The following is a 15,384-nucleotide window of genomic DNA, read 5'->3' on the forward strand; positions in this document are numbered from 1 at the left end:
GACATCCTTAGACAATCTTTCAGTATATTTAACCTGTATAACAATTTATATAAAATTTTTCGTGCTGGTAACTTTAGGCATTTGAAGCAACTGACTGCCTTTATCAAATCAACTGAGTTTTCATTCTAATTTTACATTTAGTATTTCTATTACAATCACGAATCGCCTACACTTTTTCTTTTATCGGCATTATTAGCCGGATCTTGACAGTACAGTACCAAGTACGGTGATTTATGGATTGACAGCGGAACAGAGCCTCTCATTGCGAACACTCTCCACATCAGTCTACCTATGCTCAAATTTTTTCATCAATCGCTCTCAACTTCGTTTCTGGATTATGGATCTATTATTATTATTATTATTATTATTAATTTCGCCAGAGAAATAAATTCTAAGACTAAACTCTTAAAAGCACTAGCATCTAAGGCTATCGGCCTTTATTAAAAACTCTACCGCACTTGAGATTCGAACCCACGACCACTGAGTTGGTAGTCGAGACTCTTGCCTACTCGGCCACCCAGGCGGATGATTATGGTTCCAACATTAACTTAACTGGTCCAATCCATTTCTAAACAAACAAAAAAAAGAAAAAATATTTTTCTTTTATTTATACATTTTTGTGTACTTTTTCTTTGCGCAGTATTTGAACTCTTTTTCTCTTTTTTCAGATTACTGTGGTCTTCATATGGTTTTTTTTTTTTGTAAAATTTTTTTTTATATTGTGAATTTATCTTGTAATTCCGGCATTTACACTTCGATTTGCAACTGGTATTTGTTATTGTGTGTGTAGTTACTTTTTAAGCGTTTTCTTTCATATTTTAAGTTTAGTTACACGTTGCGACTCTAGCATATTTTTTTATACCCACCGCGGTAAGATGAGGGTATTCTCACTTTGTTTTTTCCCATAATGTATGCAACACTCTAGAAGGAAGCGTCAGCGATCTACAGATCTTGATCAGCGTGAAATTATGAGTTGATTTAGGTATGTGTGTCCGTCTGTGTCGAGTGTATTGTTGGCGCTCTTCTCGTTGCAAAAATTAAAATATTGACTTTAAATTTGGTACAAACAAATTTTTTGCACGCAGCTTGAAATGTGGCGAATTGGTTAGAACAGGAGCGCGCAGTGGAGCGTAAACTGAACGCAACCGCGTTTTTCTTAACGTTACTAGGCACCGACACCAGGTTCAATCCCCATTAGTTTAAAAAAGAGATTTTATTGTTGCGAATTTGTAAAAAAAGCAAATTACAAAATCCTTCGGAAGATTGACAAAAGGGCTTCTCAACTGTCAAATTAAAAAAAATTAAACATCTATATGTAATGATGATGATGTGTCAATTAGTAAAAAAGTGGAGACTGTGATGTATATAATAATATATTAAATTTACAAAGAAAAATTTGATTGAACATTTAAGAGAAACTGCCTCTAACATTCATTGCAATTGCAGCCCTCTTAAGGGCTATCAAATTCACCAAGTATTAATGACAATAAACTTGGCATGGCTTGAAAAAAATTCTAAACATGTTATAATTCTTAAACAGTAGATGTATATGTACATAAATGAATTTTTCTCTCTTTTTATTTTAAACAGAAATGACGTTTAAATTCAAGCTTCACGTGAAGGAAGAAATTTTGTGTTTTATTTATTCATTTTTGTTTTTCTTTTAACAAAAACCAATTTTTTTTCTTAAAAAAAATGCGCTCATTTTCTTTATTGACAGAGGAAAGCAAGCGGACATCGGATCTAAGTTCGGGATCTCCCATACAAGAAATCAGCTTGTTCGGTAGGTTTTGTCTGTCCGTCTGGTTTCACAAAGGTTTTAGCGCGCGTATTTCTTTAGTGTGAATGTCTGAAATATGTCTGTGAGAAAAATATAGAACCCCCCATTACGGCCGAACTAGCTAGCTTTTCAATAATACGTTCGTCTATCTATTTACAACCTCCGACCTTTGGACCTTTTTAACGAATATAAAATTATGTCGTTACATAAGAAACGTTGAACGTAAATTCAAATTTTTTTATTATACAAAATTGGCGCCCAACGTTGCGGCAAAAGGGAACAAAACGTACGATATCAGATCGCAGGTATATCTGTGAAACACCTTGTGTGTGAATTAACTGCGGTACAGTAGTAGTAGAGTCATGGGGGAAAATGTGACTTTAATTATGAAATCTGCAAAATAAAACATGTATCAAAGGTTTCTCACTAAAATAAAATGAAAGTAGTTTTCTAAAATATGTATGAATAGAAAATTCAATAAAAAAGAAAATTTGTATAAAACAAGTTAATAACAAGCCAGAGTGCATTGAACTGACGTGAAGAGATTGAGACTATAAGTTAAATAAGATTTTATTTTATTGGGTTTATCCTTTAATCCTTAATTAAAATACAATTTTTGATTTTATTTAACAATTGTCTCATTTTGTTTGAGGAACTTGAAAATGTTTTTAAAGTTGACGTCTGATAATGGACTAATTGAACTTTAACAAACTAGCTTATAGGAAAACTTTGGGTTATCCAATAATCTACAGTCAGCACTTTTATCGAAAATAGAATAATGTTTATAGAAGGGTGTAATATGAGATAAGTGCGAAGTGGTTATTGTAGGGTGTAATACGAGAGGGTGAAAAGTATTCACAACGAGTCCGTATGACACTCGTTGTTTGTGAAATTCTATGTTTGCTTACTTTGTTTATTAGGGTGGTTCTTGAATTTATGGTTTTTGTTTGGATGGTCCGTAACTCTGCCCCCTTTAGAACCGATTTTACCTCAATCGAAATTAGAAATACGGAATGCCATTGAACTTCAATGGGGTCTTGCGAACCTTTCGTTCCACAGTTCTCAAAGGTATGCCGTCGGATCGGACTTGTTCCATTATTGGCTTATTCACTATTTTTGTATGACACTCGTTGTTTACGAAATTCTATATTTATTTACTTTGTTTATTAGGGTGATCTTGTATTTATGGTTTTTGTCAGGATGGTCCTTAATTTATATAACGAGATTCATGGTTTTAAAAGCCCGTGTCTAAGTGTGTGAATTCGAAACACGAAATTAACACTAGAACTACCGAGTACGTTCTTTTGATTGCTTTTAATGTTCGATCTTAAAAAAAACGATTATAGAACACGTAATGTTCCGACATTTTTTGACATTTTTATTTATGTGATTTGAAGACTTTCAAATACCTGTAATCACTTTTTCCTTAGAAACTTAAACAGCCTCGAAAGAAAACGATAATTTTGTGATACTTTCGCTTATAACCAATTTTTATTGAATCCGCTCTCATGTGTGTTACAAAAATTATCTCGATCGATCAATTAGTGCGTCCGCATTTAGAGAGAAAACTTTAATTCCAATTTATTTCTAATTTATTTTTTTTTGAAAAAATTCTAATATGTGTGAGAATAATTGGGAAATGGATTTATTTATTTATTCTACTTATAGAAGAAACTCAACTAAAATTGACAGTCGAGTTCAATTGATCCTTAAAATAAATCGTAAAATAATTAATATTAAAACTTAGTATAAGTATAAAAAAACAAATAAGAAAAAAAAAAAAGAAAAGAAAAAAAGCATGTACACAACTAGAATAGAGCTACACCCACAACCGGTACAGGACCAAATTGCAAATGAACCCCTAAGCCATCGCAAACATGCATAAGCTTGGCAACCGATAATAGATAACAACAATTTATTTTCGACTCATCGTGACATTTTAAGGGAAAGAGCTAGTTTGAGTACGACGTAGGTAAATCGCGCGTATTAAGCAATGTTGCTTTAATGGACTTTCAAGAGTCCGATAATGAAAACAAGTGATGGATCTTATTTAGGTTCTTGCAAACAACTCTGAGCGGATTAAACAGCTCAAAATTATATTTACATTGACTAAGCTTAACCAAGGTAAAATGCCTAGAGAGGCAGTTGGGACATTTAAGCTTATTTCACCAAGTAATGCAGGCGAGTCAATAGCACCATTTATTATTTTGATTACGAAGGAAACGCCAAGAAAAAATCTACATTTCTCAAGAGACGGTAAGGACAACAGAAGCAACCTAATGTCATAGGGAGGAAGAGAGGCAATCGGATCCCAACCCAAGTTCCTAGGGGCAAAGAGTAAGAATTACTATTGAACAGATTCAACTGAATCTACATAGCACCTATATGAAGGAGACCACACAAGAGAGGCATACTCAAGTATAGGTCTAACCAAACACATGTACAGCCTTTTCCTAACGTAAGGATCATCAAGCCCTTTGGACCACCTCTTTACAAAAGCAAGCGCGGACCTAGCTTTGCTTAACGAAAGCTCAATATGCAAGTTAAAATGTAATCTATGGTCAAATAGAACGCCTAAATTTGTGAACGTATCGACGTCCTCCAACTTGTGCGAACCAATGGAATACTGAGTAATAAATGACTTTCTTCTAAAGAAAGAAAGCTTCTTATATTTCTTTAGATTTAGTTTCAGAAAAGTCAAAGAGCACCATGCAACTAAATTATTCAAGTCACTTTGAAAATGATGTTATTGCGATTCTACGGAAAAAGAACAAAACAGTTTCACATCATAAGCATACATTAAGATCTGGTTGGGATTAATCACTGATGGGAGTTCATTAATGTATAAACTAAATAAAATGGGACCTAAGTGACTTCCTTGAGGTACGCCAGACGTAACGGGGAATTCATCCGAGGTGATGAAGTTAAACAAAACTCTGAAGGATCTATTTTGTAGATAAGAGCTTATACATTTCACTAAATAGAAAGGGAAGCCAGAGGCTTGGAGTTTAAAGATAAGTAGTCTATGGTTAACCATATCAAATGCTTTGCTTAAATCAGAAATTTATGGCAAGGGTTTAACGTGGGTTCCTGCCTGAAAGGCTTAACCCCACGGTGGCCCAAGCCACTTTTAAGCGTACTACGCCCCCTGGCGAGTTAGACAATCCCCACAGAGTAGGGGCCTAAACAGCACCAGAGTCCAGAACAGTTTATTGTGTATGGAACAATAAACCCCACTGTGGTCAATGGCGAGGCCTAGCTGCACTCAATTGTTCCATTTTAGCTAGGAACTCGCCAACCACAACCACCACGAGTACTCCCCGAAGGGCCGCACCCAAACAGTCAGGACTCACAAATTGATCAACTGACTGCTTCCGCCATAAGGCTTCCACTGTGCTGTTGATCAATTACCACCATTACCCGCAGGCATCCGTGACATGTGTTCAAAAGTAAAAATAGGTAAAAGGGGAAAACGTATTCGTCATGTCCCTTTTCCATTTTTGCATGTATTAATTAATTTACCAGACATCTTCTATCAATCGGCCAAAGGGAAGGCCGTCCGTCAATTCCTTTTTGCATTAATAGTATAATTAATTTATTTATTACGACTTAAGGACAAAGTGCATCATATACCCGCAGGCATACGTGGCTTTGTGAGGCGAGCTTCCTGACCCCCGTGGCTCCCAGTTTGTTTTGCAAAGCCTTTGGCATACTTTGGGCGGTTGTTAAAACAACCGTACTTGCTTCGGATTCTCCATACTTTCCTGGTTGCCAGCACCAGTGAACTACTTTTCTTCAAGCTATATAGGTCTCGGGTACTGCACTGAACGTGGCAGACTAATCTAATGCACTCTACCATGCACTCGCTAGATTACTACCTTCATCGTACTTAAATACCATTCAATATATTTCCTCGGTAGTAACTAGCTATTGAGTAAGAGCTCTTCCTCCAGCCAACCCCTCCACCATCTCTCAGAAACTCGTCGCCGAGTTAGCAGCCCAAAACCTTAAACTCTTCTTAGCCGGCCGAAGCCGTTGCCCGGGGATCACCGCTGGGAGGTGAGAGTTTCGGCACATCTATGCTTCCCATCAAAGCATAGTTCATCTCCCCAGTGTACATTACATCTGTGCGAGAGCCACTAGAAAAAGCCTTGAAAACATGACAGGTAAACTCTAACAAGTTGGTGACTGTAGATCGGCCTTTACGAAAGCCGTGCTGGTGCGGAGAAATATACGAATTAATGGCAAAGGCCAAATGCTGAGTCACAATACGCTCGAACAACTTGGGCAAGACACTCAACTTGGCTATGCCTCTGTAGTTCTCAACAAATTGTCTACTTCCACTCTTGTGGATAGGAAAAAGGGAACTACTCTAAATACAAGGACATGTTAAAAATCTTTGAGATCACATCACATAACTCGACAGCGCAAGATTTAAGTACACATGATGGGATTCCATCAGGTCCAGGCGAACAACTGTATTTTAGAGAACTCAACCCTTTAAAAACATCATCTTCCGAAATAACCAAGTTAGGTATTGAAACTGAGTTAGTTATAGGATATGGGTAGTTTGCTGATAAATCGAAATTAGCAATCGAAAAGTTTCGTCGGAAATACTCAGCAAATAGATTTGAGATTTCAAAATCATCCGAATCAGAGCCATTAAAAGAAACATGAGAGGGATATGTGGAAATTTTTCTTTTAGAGTTAACAAATTTAAAGAAGAATTTAGGATTAGCAAACAGAGAAGATTTAATGAACTGAAGGTATCTGCAGTAATAATGATGGTTGAGGGAGTTAAATCTACGCCCCGCCACCGAATAAGCGACATAGTCGAGCGCAGAGCCACTTTTCGAATATTTTTTGAATAGCGAGTTTCTTTCTATTCTTGTGATATTTAATTGTCTTATTAAACCACGGGGGACACCTGCTTCAAGGCCGACAATGCTTGATCGGAACAGATGCAGCAATAGCTAGATTTAAGGTATTGTAGAATGATGACAATAACCTTTCAATACTTCCGGTTGAGAAATCAAGCCTTATATGTGAAAGGTGATATTTCAGCAATACAATATTGATTTTATGAAAATTGTTACATTTATTTGAAAAAATTTGGAACATTAAAACAGTTAAATTAACCATCATGCTTGCGATGAAAGGAAATACACATTGCTGGATCATAAGGATCCCCAGGTAAACTAAAAGGTGGACAACGATTTACACTAATCTCAGGGAAATTGGCAAAGCAGAGATCAAACAGTCTACCATTACAATTAGGGATACAGTTGTATTAAACTAAATTATGATCAAATAATTCGTTAAAGAACACAACAGCTCTATCAGATGTTGAAGTAAGAACCAAACAGCTAGAATATTCACTGTTACACCAAGTGACTTGGGGCAAATTGAAGTCACCCAATGCAACGACCAAATCAGGGGGTCTAGACCGCTTGGCCACTTCACAAATGAGGGAAGCGTGTTTCCTATAAATGGAGATATCAGAATTTGGGGGAATATAGAAGCAGGTTATAAATAGTTGTTTATTAGGCATTTTCACTTGAATAGCGATAAACTCAACATCAGAAATAGTAAGAAATTCAATTTATTTGGACGGAAATAACGAAAATATGGCAATTAATACATCACCACCAATGACGAGGGATAAATTCCTTTATTAAGCATCCAGCTGGCCACAGTGGCTTATCTAACAAGATATCAATGCTTTCAGTCGGAACAAGAATTTTAAAAGGAGCAATTGCTCTAGATGGAGGCAGAGCCAATTTAAAAATACTAACTCGCTTTAGATTGACTGATAACACTTTCGTCGCCAGATAACTTTTTATATTATCCACAGTTGTATCGGGTGCCCGTCTTGACACAAATATTGCTTTTCTTGGAGGAACTGTCGTCAAGCAAATGTCATTACTACTAGGAGCAGTAGTTGTAGAAGTCTACGTCCCGCTTTCTGCAGTCAGGACATGACCACCGCAATACCTTCCAGGCGTCAACGAATGCATCAGCAGCCCGACCGATAATACCGGCTCACTTTGCATGGCCAAAGCGATCGTAAAGCCAACACGAAACGAATGTTTCGGATTCCGGGCCCGTTTTCGGCCAACAAGGTGTATATAAACAATCCATGTCCAGTCAAAAAGACATAAGTGGATTATGAAGAACAGACAGAACAAATTGCGAAAGCATCCATAACACCAAATTTATCGACCAATTTGAGCAAAACTTTTCCGTTACGTTGACGCTGTAACAAAGGAGCAAAACAAAACTACAAACACCAAAAAAATAAAAAAAAGAGAAAAAAAACAAAACAAAAAAAAGAGAGATTTATATCAGAGCTCAATTTTTGTTTGCAAAAATCAAGGTGTAGAGAAAAAATACTTCTTTTACTCTAAATTCACTCACTTTCTTCCCACAGTATTTATAAATTTACACACAATAAGGACAAATAGCCACGAAATTCAACAAGAAATTAAAATATTAATTGCCGAGAAAAATATAGACGACTATACCGAACGCGCAGAGATGCTAAACTTGATTAGACATAAATTCGAATTAAAAACGGTTTTTCGAAATGTTGTAAGTTGGGATGGTACTTATTAAATTTTGTTAAGAATGCAACCTTGCGTTGCAGGACTTTTTAAGTTCACTCACAAAAAGCACTTTACCATTGGCAAGATTTTAGTGGCGTTTTCGGAACATTTCGTTTCTTATTTTCGACAAATGCCGGAGAAAAGAAAAAAGGGGAGACCCACAAAGAACGAGCAAGAGTTTGATACTTTTTACAAATTTTATGCGGAAAACTTTCGTAAAAATTTTTTCAAATAATTTTTAACGAAAAGGTGGCAAAAACTTGAAAGCTGAAAGGATTATATAAATGCATATGCTAATTTGAGTGTTTTGTTTGGTTAAAAAAACTACGGAAAAATTAAGCGAAGCACGAGCAGCTAAAGAAAACAGAAAAAACATAGCGTCGGGCTAAAAGAAAAGGGGGACGAGCGGGAAGGAAAATAAAGATTTAAAGTCTTATTAAAGTTACATTCGGAAAAGAACTGCAAAAGCAAAAAATTGAGTAATATATTAAATTTAATAGCAAAATCTTATTAATATAAAGATACACATACATAATGTGCAAAGAAAAATAAATTAAAAAAAGCGAATTGAAATCGTAAGGTTTTGTTAACCATTTTTTGCATTTGCAAAGCATTAAATTCTATGTATTTGATATAAACTCCCTTTGGCTGAATACAAATCACCCGAAAGTGTTGTGATTTGATGAAAGAATGTTTATTTTGACGAGTCATCCTAAGGAATATAATTAAAGGCTGGTTATTTTTCACGGGTTCTGGTGATGAATTTATGCCGGTTAAGTATGATACTACATTTACTACACGTGATCTATGATTCGGTGCTCTTTATGATGATTGGTTCAAAAATAGGTAAGTATAAAGAGAACATGTTAACGTGGCCACTTACATATGTATCAATTATATTTATTTAAAAACGATTTATTTCTGTTTTATGAAGAAGTGGTTATACATATATATATATATATCTATATATATATTTACATAAATACCCATAAATATTTGAAATTAATTGGATTGATCTGTCATGTATATATATATATATATAATACATATATAATATATAACATATAAAATATAGGTTTCATCCAGCCATCTATTCGCGAAAGAGTCAAGTACTTGCTATTCTTTTAAGTGCAAACGTCTGAGGACTGTCTGTGAGACAGAATGTAAAGCACCCTCCTCATTCCGCCCCCCTTAGATCAACAGAACTAGCGTACTTAAGGCACATACCACGATCTCTACAGCATCTAATCCTCATTAAGTGGCTGAAAATAATATAGTTCGTATTCTGTCGCTGTACAGATCGTGACAATAAAGGCACCTTGTGCCTCAGAGGATCGAAAGCTTTACTCGATGATATGAAAAAATTATCGGTTTTTTAAAGTTATATCAGTTTCTCAATTATGGTAGACGTATATGTAAGCAGATGACAACCATTTTTTTGTAATGGATTTGTAGTCGAGCAAGGAAAGTTTATGCCAAATTTCAGCTTTTAACCTGTATGTCTTCGGTTGTGAAAAGCGGACCAAAATATCTAAGTTTTCATTTATTTTTAAACTTTTATTTTCTTTTTCTTTTTGTGGAAGTTTATTGACTTTAAAAGCGTTGGTTTGGTTTTATGTATATACATATAGATATATATGTGTGTGTGCAAGTTTTCCTTACTGATTTGAAAAGCGTTATCACATATATTTGAAATTTGTGAACTTTTCCTTCTTATAAAACCACACAGACAAGCAAGGGAACTTATTGATTTCTTTATGGAAGGACGAATAAATACACACTAATTCACCTGTCACTAACAGACAGTTGCTACATTCTAATGTACAACCCCAACTAACAGTGAAATTTTTGCTTAGTCGGTCAAACTTTCTCCCTTTTGGCCCAATTATCCCAAAACTCTAGTTTTTACAAGCTATAGCACAATTCGCTTCCAACGAAATCATACAAGACATCACCAAATATGAGTACGTTCTTCTTGGTTTTTCACAGCAAACAATTTTGTCCGTTATTGATTTTATCCGTGATCCTCCAGCTATAAATTGATTTCAAGAATTAAAGAAAACTTTAAACGAAACAGACTCTTTGGGTAAAAATTCGAAGCTGAGAACTGGATTGGATCTGAGCGGATACAATCTTCCTGGTATTACAAAAAGGGTTATGGTTAAAGAAACTGCTTCAAAGTCTGAACGTCGAGCTTACCAATTTTAACTTCGAAGACATTAAAGAAGTGATTAAGCTTGTGACGTTATTTGGGAAAACTACCAAATTTTTCTCAAATTAGAGACATTGTATCAACCTCAAGAAAATCGAGTAGTATAACTGTTCAAAATCTTCTTAGATCGTAAGTGATTTAAGGATGTTAACGCTTGAGGCCAATAGCAGGACAATGCAGTTGAATTAACGTGATTCTAGGACAACACATTTTAGATCGAGATGTGGTTCATGCGGTAGATCTTCATCAAGAAGCAACGGAAAAGCCAAAAAGACCATGCGAATATTTAAAACTACATGGGGTAATAAGCAAAGAATCCTTAGCTGCGACGGCTATGTTAGATATAAACGTCGCCTTATTATGTTTGGTAGAAATAATAAACTAAATTTTTGAATCGGCAGTGGTGCAGAAATTTCTGTCCTTCCGTCATCCAAGTTTGCAGGACACCAGATATCATCTGGTATCATATTGACAACACCCAATAGTTCAACTACTACTACATGGACCGTAAGGCTCATTAGTTTATTGATTGCAGACATTCTCAGATCAGCCATAAGGGCTGATTTCCTCAGCAAATACGATCTACTATTCAACGTTATACACGCACTAGCTAATTTATTTGTTAGCTATAGCTGTCAAATACAAAATATATTTAATAGAAAACCAACTTTTGAAGTTAAGGAGCTAAACGAATCAGAACCAGATTAAATAAAAAACAATTCACAAGCTAAAGACTGAAACTGTTCTTTCTTTCTCAGGAATTAGATAGTTAGGCCCTATTAAATATAAAGTCGCCAAAACATGTGTAGACGGCCAATTGCGACCTTGTCGAGCTTTCAGACGATTAAATTGCGCTACTATTGCCGATCTGTATCCCTTGCCGGATATTTATAATGTAAGCTGGAACCTTCCAAATAAATCCGTCTCTTCAAATTTGAATCTTATCAAACCATGCAATCAAATGTCTTCAGCTAGGGAAGACATTTATAAGACGCTTATAACGACGCCTTTCGGTGTGTTCGAATTCGTAAGAATTCCTTAAAAACGTTTAAAATTAAAGTTTAACCTGCTTGATGAGTGCGGTTGAAACATTAAACCTAATAAATGTACTTTCATAATATCAACTATCGATTTTCTCTGTCACAACATTTCTAAAGAAAGCATTCGGAGCTTTTCAGAGCAACGTAGCTACCATTAAATTTTGATCGTCCAAAATCTGTTAAACCAGGTCAAAAGTTTGTAGAATTGATTAGTTATCATCACAGATATATTCCTGAACTAGTAGATCTTACTTATTCGAAACATGATATAATTAATAAAGCAGTTAAATCTATACATAAACGTGTAATATGGGATAAAAAGACTACCAAATCTCGAACTTATTAAAGATACATTCTCTCCAAGAGCTTTGTAAAATCAATCGGAATCAAAAATCAATGGGACAGAATTATTTTTAACGGCTGATGTGTTAAATGAAATAGTAACGCATTTAGTCCGAGAATAAAGATAGTACATTTGATCGCCAACGGTTGGCGATCTATCTAAGCATCAAATATTCCTGACATTTTTCTAAAGGTACACACTTTACTAATTTCCCAGGCACGTCGTATGGACTAATGGAGCCCAATCCGTGTGCAGAGACTACAATATTGTAGAATTTCACGAACTTTCGAAGTCGGTGCTCTAACATCTACGCATTTTAATCTAAAAATGTTCATCAATGAGCAACAAGTTGATAACGAGTTACAACATTTGAAAATAAGGATAGTAAAAATAATTTTTAAAAAAGACATAGTATATTTTACCCAGGTGCTAAATCTACACGGCTACTCGCCACAACCAGGTATTTTTGGGCAGGTATGACTAAGAAATTCAACATCTGCTCCGGCCAGTGTATAAACCGTCAATAGTTAAAGAGCCACCTGCAAATCGCCTGTTGAGCAAACGCCTATCTCAAAGGGAATATTCGTACATATAAACATGGGCCCGGTTAAACCGTCGTCGCTACCGACAGATCATCGTTATATTTTGACGACGATAGTTTTTTTCGTTGGCCTGGAGCATATGCTCTGAGGGATGTTGAAGCTTATGTGATTGAGACGCTCTTAACGTTTCTAAATGACTACGTTTAACGTTTCGGCATTCCTGTTAAAATAACTAACGATCACAGGGGAGCACAGTTTACGTGCCAATCTCACACGGAGGTGACGCAATTATTGGATAGCTGCAGATTTACGATTTCTTCGTATCATCCACGGTTCATCGGCATTGCAGAACGTTCTCATAGGCAATTGAAAGCATCTTTCACCACTATAGGCAACGCGACCAAACAGTTCGAGCTCCGATAATACTTTGAGATCGGACTACAAAGAAGACATATCAGCGACGCCTGTCGTGATTGTGTATGGAAAGAATTTCCGATTATCAAATTTTTCTTTCATATTTTCTTTCCATATCCTTAAAAACTCTCCCTGTTTACAATGCCACCCATAAACACCAGTTTTCCCACTTTATTGGCTCAATACATACCAAACTGTAACAAGATCATTGCCATGCTCGCCGTAAGCCGTCGGTGCAAAAACGGAATGAAAAGCTAAGACGGAAAACACGTTTCTAAGTTAATTTTTTTCGTTAAATGTTATATATGCATGTTCTTCCACTAAGAATTGGACACTTTCAACAAATAACAGGGGCCTTATTTTGTTTTTGATCATATATATGTAAATCTCTTTGTTGGGTAACTGTTTTGCCTATATACTGCGTAGTTAATTTTTATATCGAGAAACTTCCGTATTACTTGAAACATATATGGTCTTCTTTACATAAATCATGTATTGTTTCATATGCGTACCTAAATTTTGATAATGTAGACATAAGAATACACCCACTTATCCTTTCACATTACTGAAATCCACTTACTTTACTGACCAATGCACTCGCTATAAAATATACATAGAATAATTCAATTGCCAGCTTATAACGGGCACGAACATAGCTAAGCAATATTATAACGGTACACTGATGGTTACAGCAGCTATAAAAGAGAAATACACAAAACAGATTATACAGACTGCCCTTCAATTGTGCTACAGCAGCCAAGGAGATACGTTAGTAATTACCAAAACAAATCTTTTTCCAATTTGACTTTTTTTTTCTTAGGCTTAGTTGCTGTGCCTTCATAACTGATAGGAGTGCTAGACTTAAGGAGACTGACTTATTTTGTTCGCTATCCCTAAACTAGTCTTTGGACAAATAGCCATAATTGAGTTGATTCAAGAGATACTTAGAGTGTAATAACCGGCTCAATTAGTTCATAAGGTGCCTTCTGAAACGAACACATGTAGTCAATGTATCCAAAATGAACCCGATCGGTGCAACTCATAATTTCGTCAGAGTATTCTTGGCCACGAAAACGACGTTACGAACAGCCAAAGTTTCCCGTATGTGTACAGTAATTACAAAAAGCTGCAAAAACGATCTAATCTTACATTCAATTTAAGTTTACCAAATTTACTGACTAACCCCAAATCCATCAAAAAACGCGATCTTCAAAATCTTTCTTTCCAATTTCGGTATTTGAATTACCTATCACGAAGAACTGTGAACAATATCTAAATAAAGCAGCGATTACGTAATATCGCTTCACAACCCAAACGCAGGAGTCAATTATATCCAACCTTAAATAAATACAGCAACTTGCAATTATAAAAGTTGTTCTCAATATAAACCTATATACAAATCACAATCTTTAAGTGAAAATGAAACTTCTTCTTACGATTAATTCAACAACAACCGTTCAAGTCGACTAAGCTGAGAATAATGCTTCTTCCAGTTTTCTACTCCTAGTTATTAACTCATTTATTTGGCTGTATGTTCATATTTAATTTAGATTTAGTACCAATTCCTCTATTCGCCTTTTGTAACTTATTTATATTTTGCGAGTGCTCGCAAAGTGAAAAAAGGCACTTTAATTTTTCGTTTTCTCCCTTTTTATTATATTTATATATATATATATTTTAGCATACAATTACATTACTTAATTTCGACATATCTTAATTAAGCACTAAAAAGAAGCTAAATCAATAATCGTAGTAATTGAGTTTTAGTTCCTTTTTTAATGTAATTATTTTATTATTACTATTAAGAGAATATACAAAAATTTAAAAGCTTACAAAAACCTCAAAGAATAGTCACAATGACTTCTCCAAACCAACCCATGCACATACAAAATAAACTTTTGTAGTTTATGATTGCATACTTATTTATTTAAGCAATGTATTCATTTTCGAGGCAATACTTAATCAACACTTCTATTTTGCTCCTTAATAACTTTGAGTTCAACACTAAAGTAAACAGTTTTCAAGCACAAGCATTTCTTCCAATTCCTTACATCCGAATATCCGTATGGTTTTTTATATTTCTCGTTTTCTTTCTTTTTCATCATATTTCGTTTCAAGCTTTTTATATAATTCACACAAATGATCTCTGGAAACCCCTATACATATCAAATTTCATATTTCATATATATATATATATATATATATTGCACATACGTATGCATGCACATTATGTATATGTCTTCGTCTTTCTTTTGCAAGTAATTTTGGGAAGAATTATTGAATATTATGCTATGTAATGTGAATTCAAAATCTTATTCAAGAAAATAAGAAAACTGCTTCGTTGCATTATCTCAACGAAGATTTACTAATGAAATGCAACAAACATAAATTGAATAATATAAAACTATAGAGAACTTTCATAAAATTTGAACACATGCTTGATGTGCT

Source organism: Glossina fuscipes, unplaced genomic scaffold (genome assembly GCF_014805625.2).
Source record: "Glossina fuscipes isolate IAEA_lab_2018 unplaced genomic scaffold, Yale_Gfus_2 61546, whole genome shotgun sequence".
Classification (NCBI taxonomy): domain Eukaryota; kingdom Metazoa; phylum Arthropoda; class Insecta; order Diptera; family Glossinidae; genus Glossina; species Glossina fuscipes.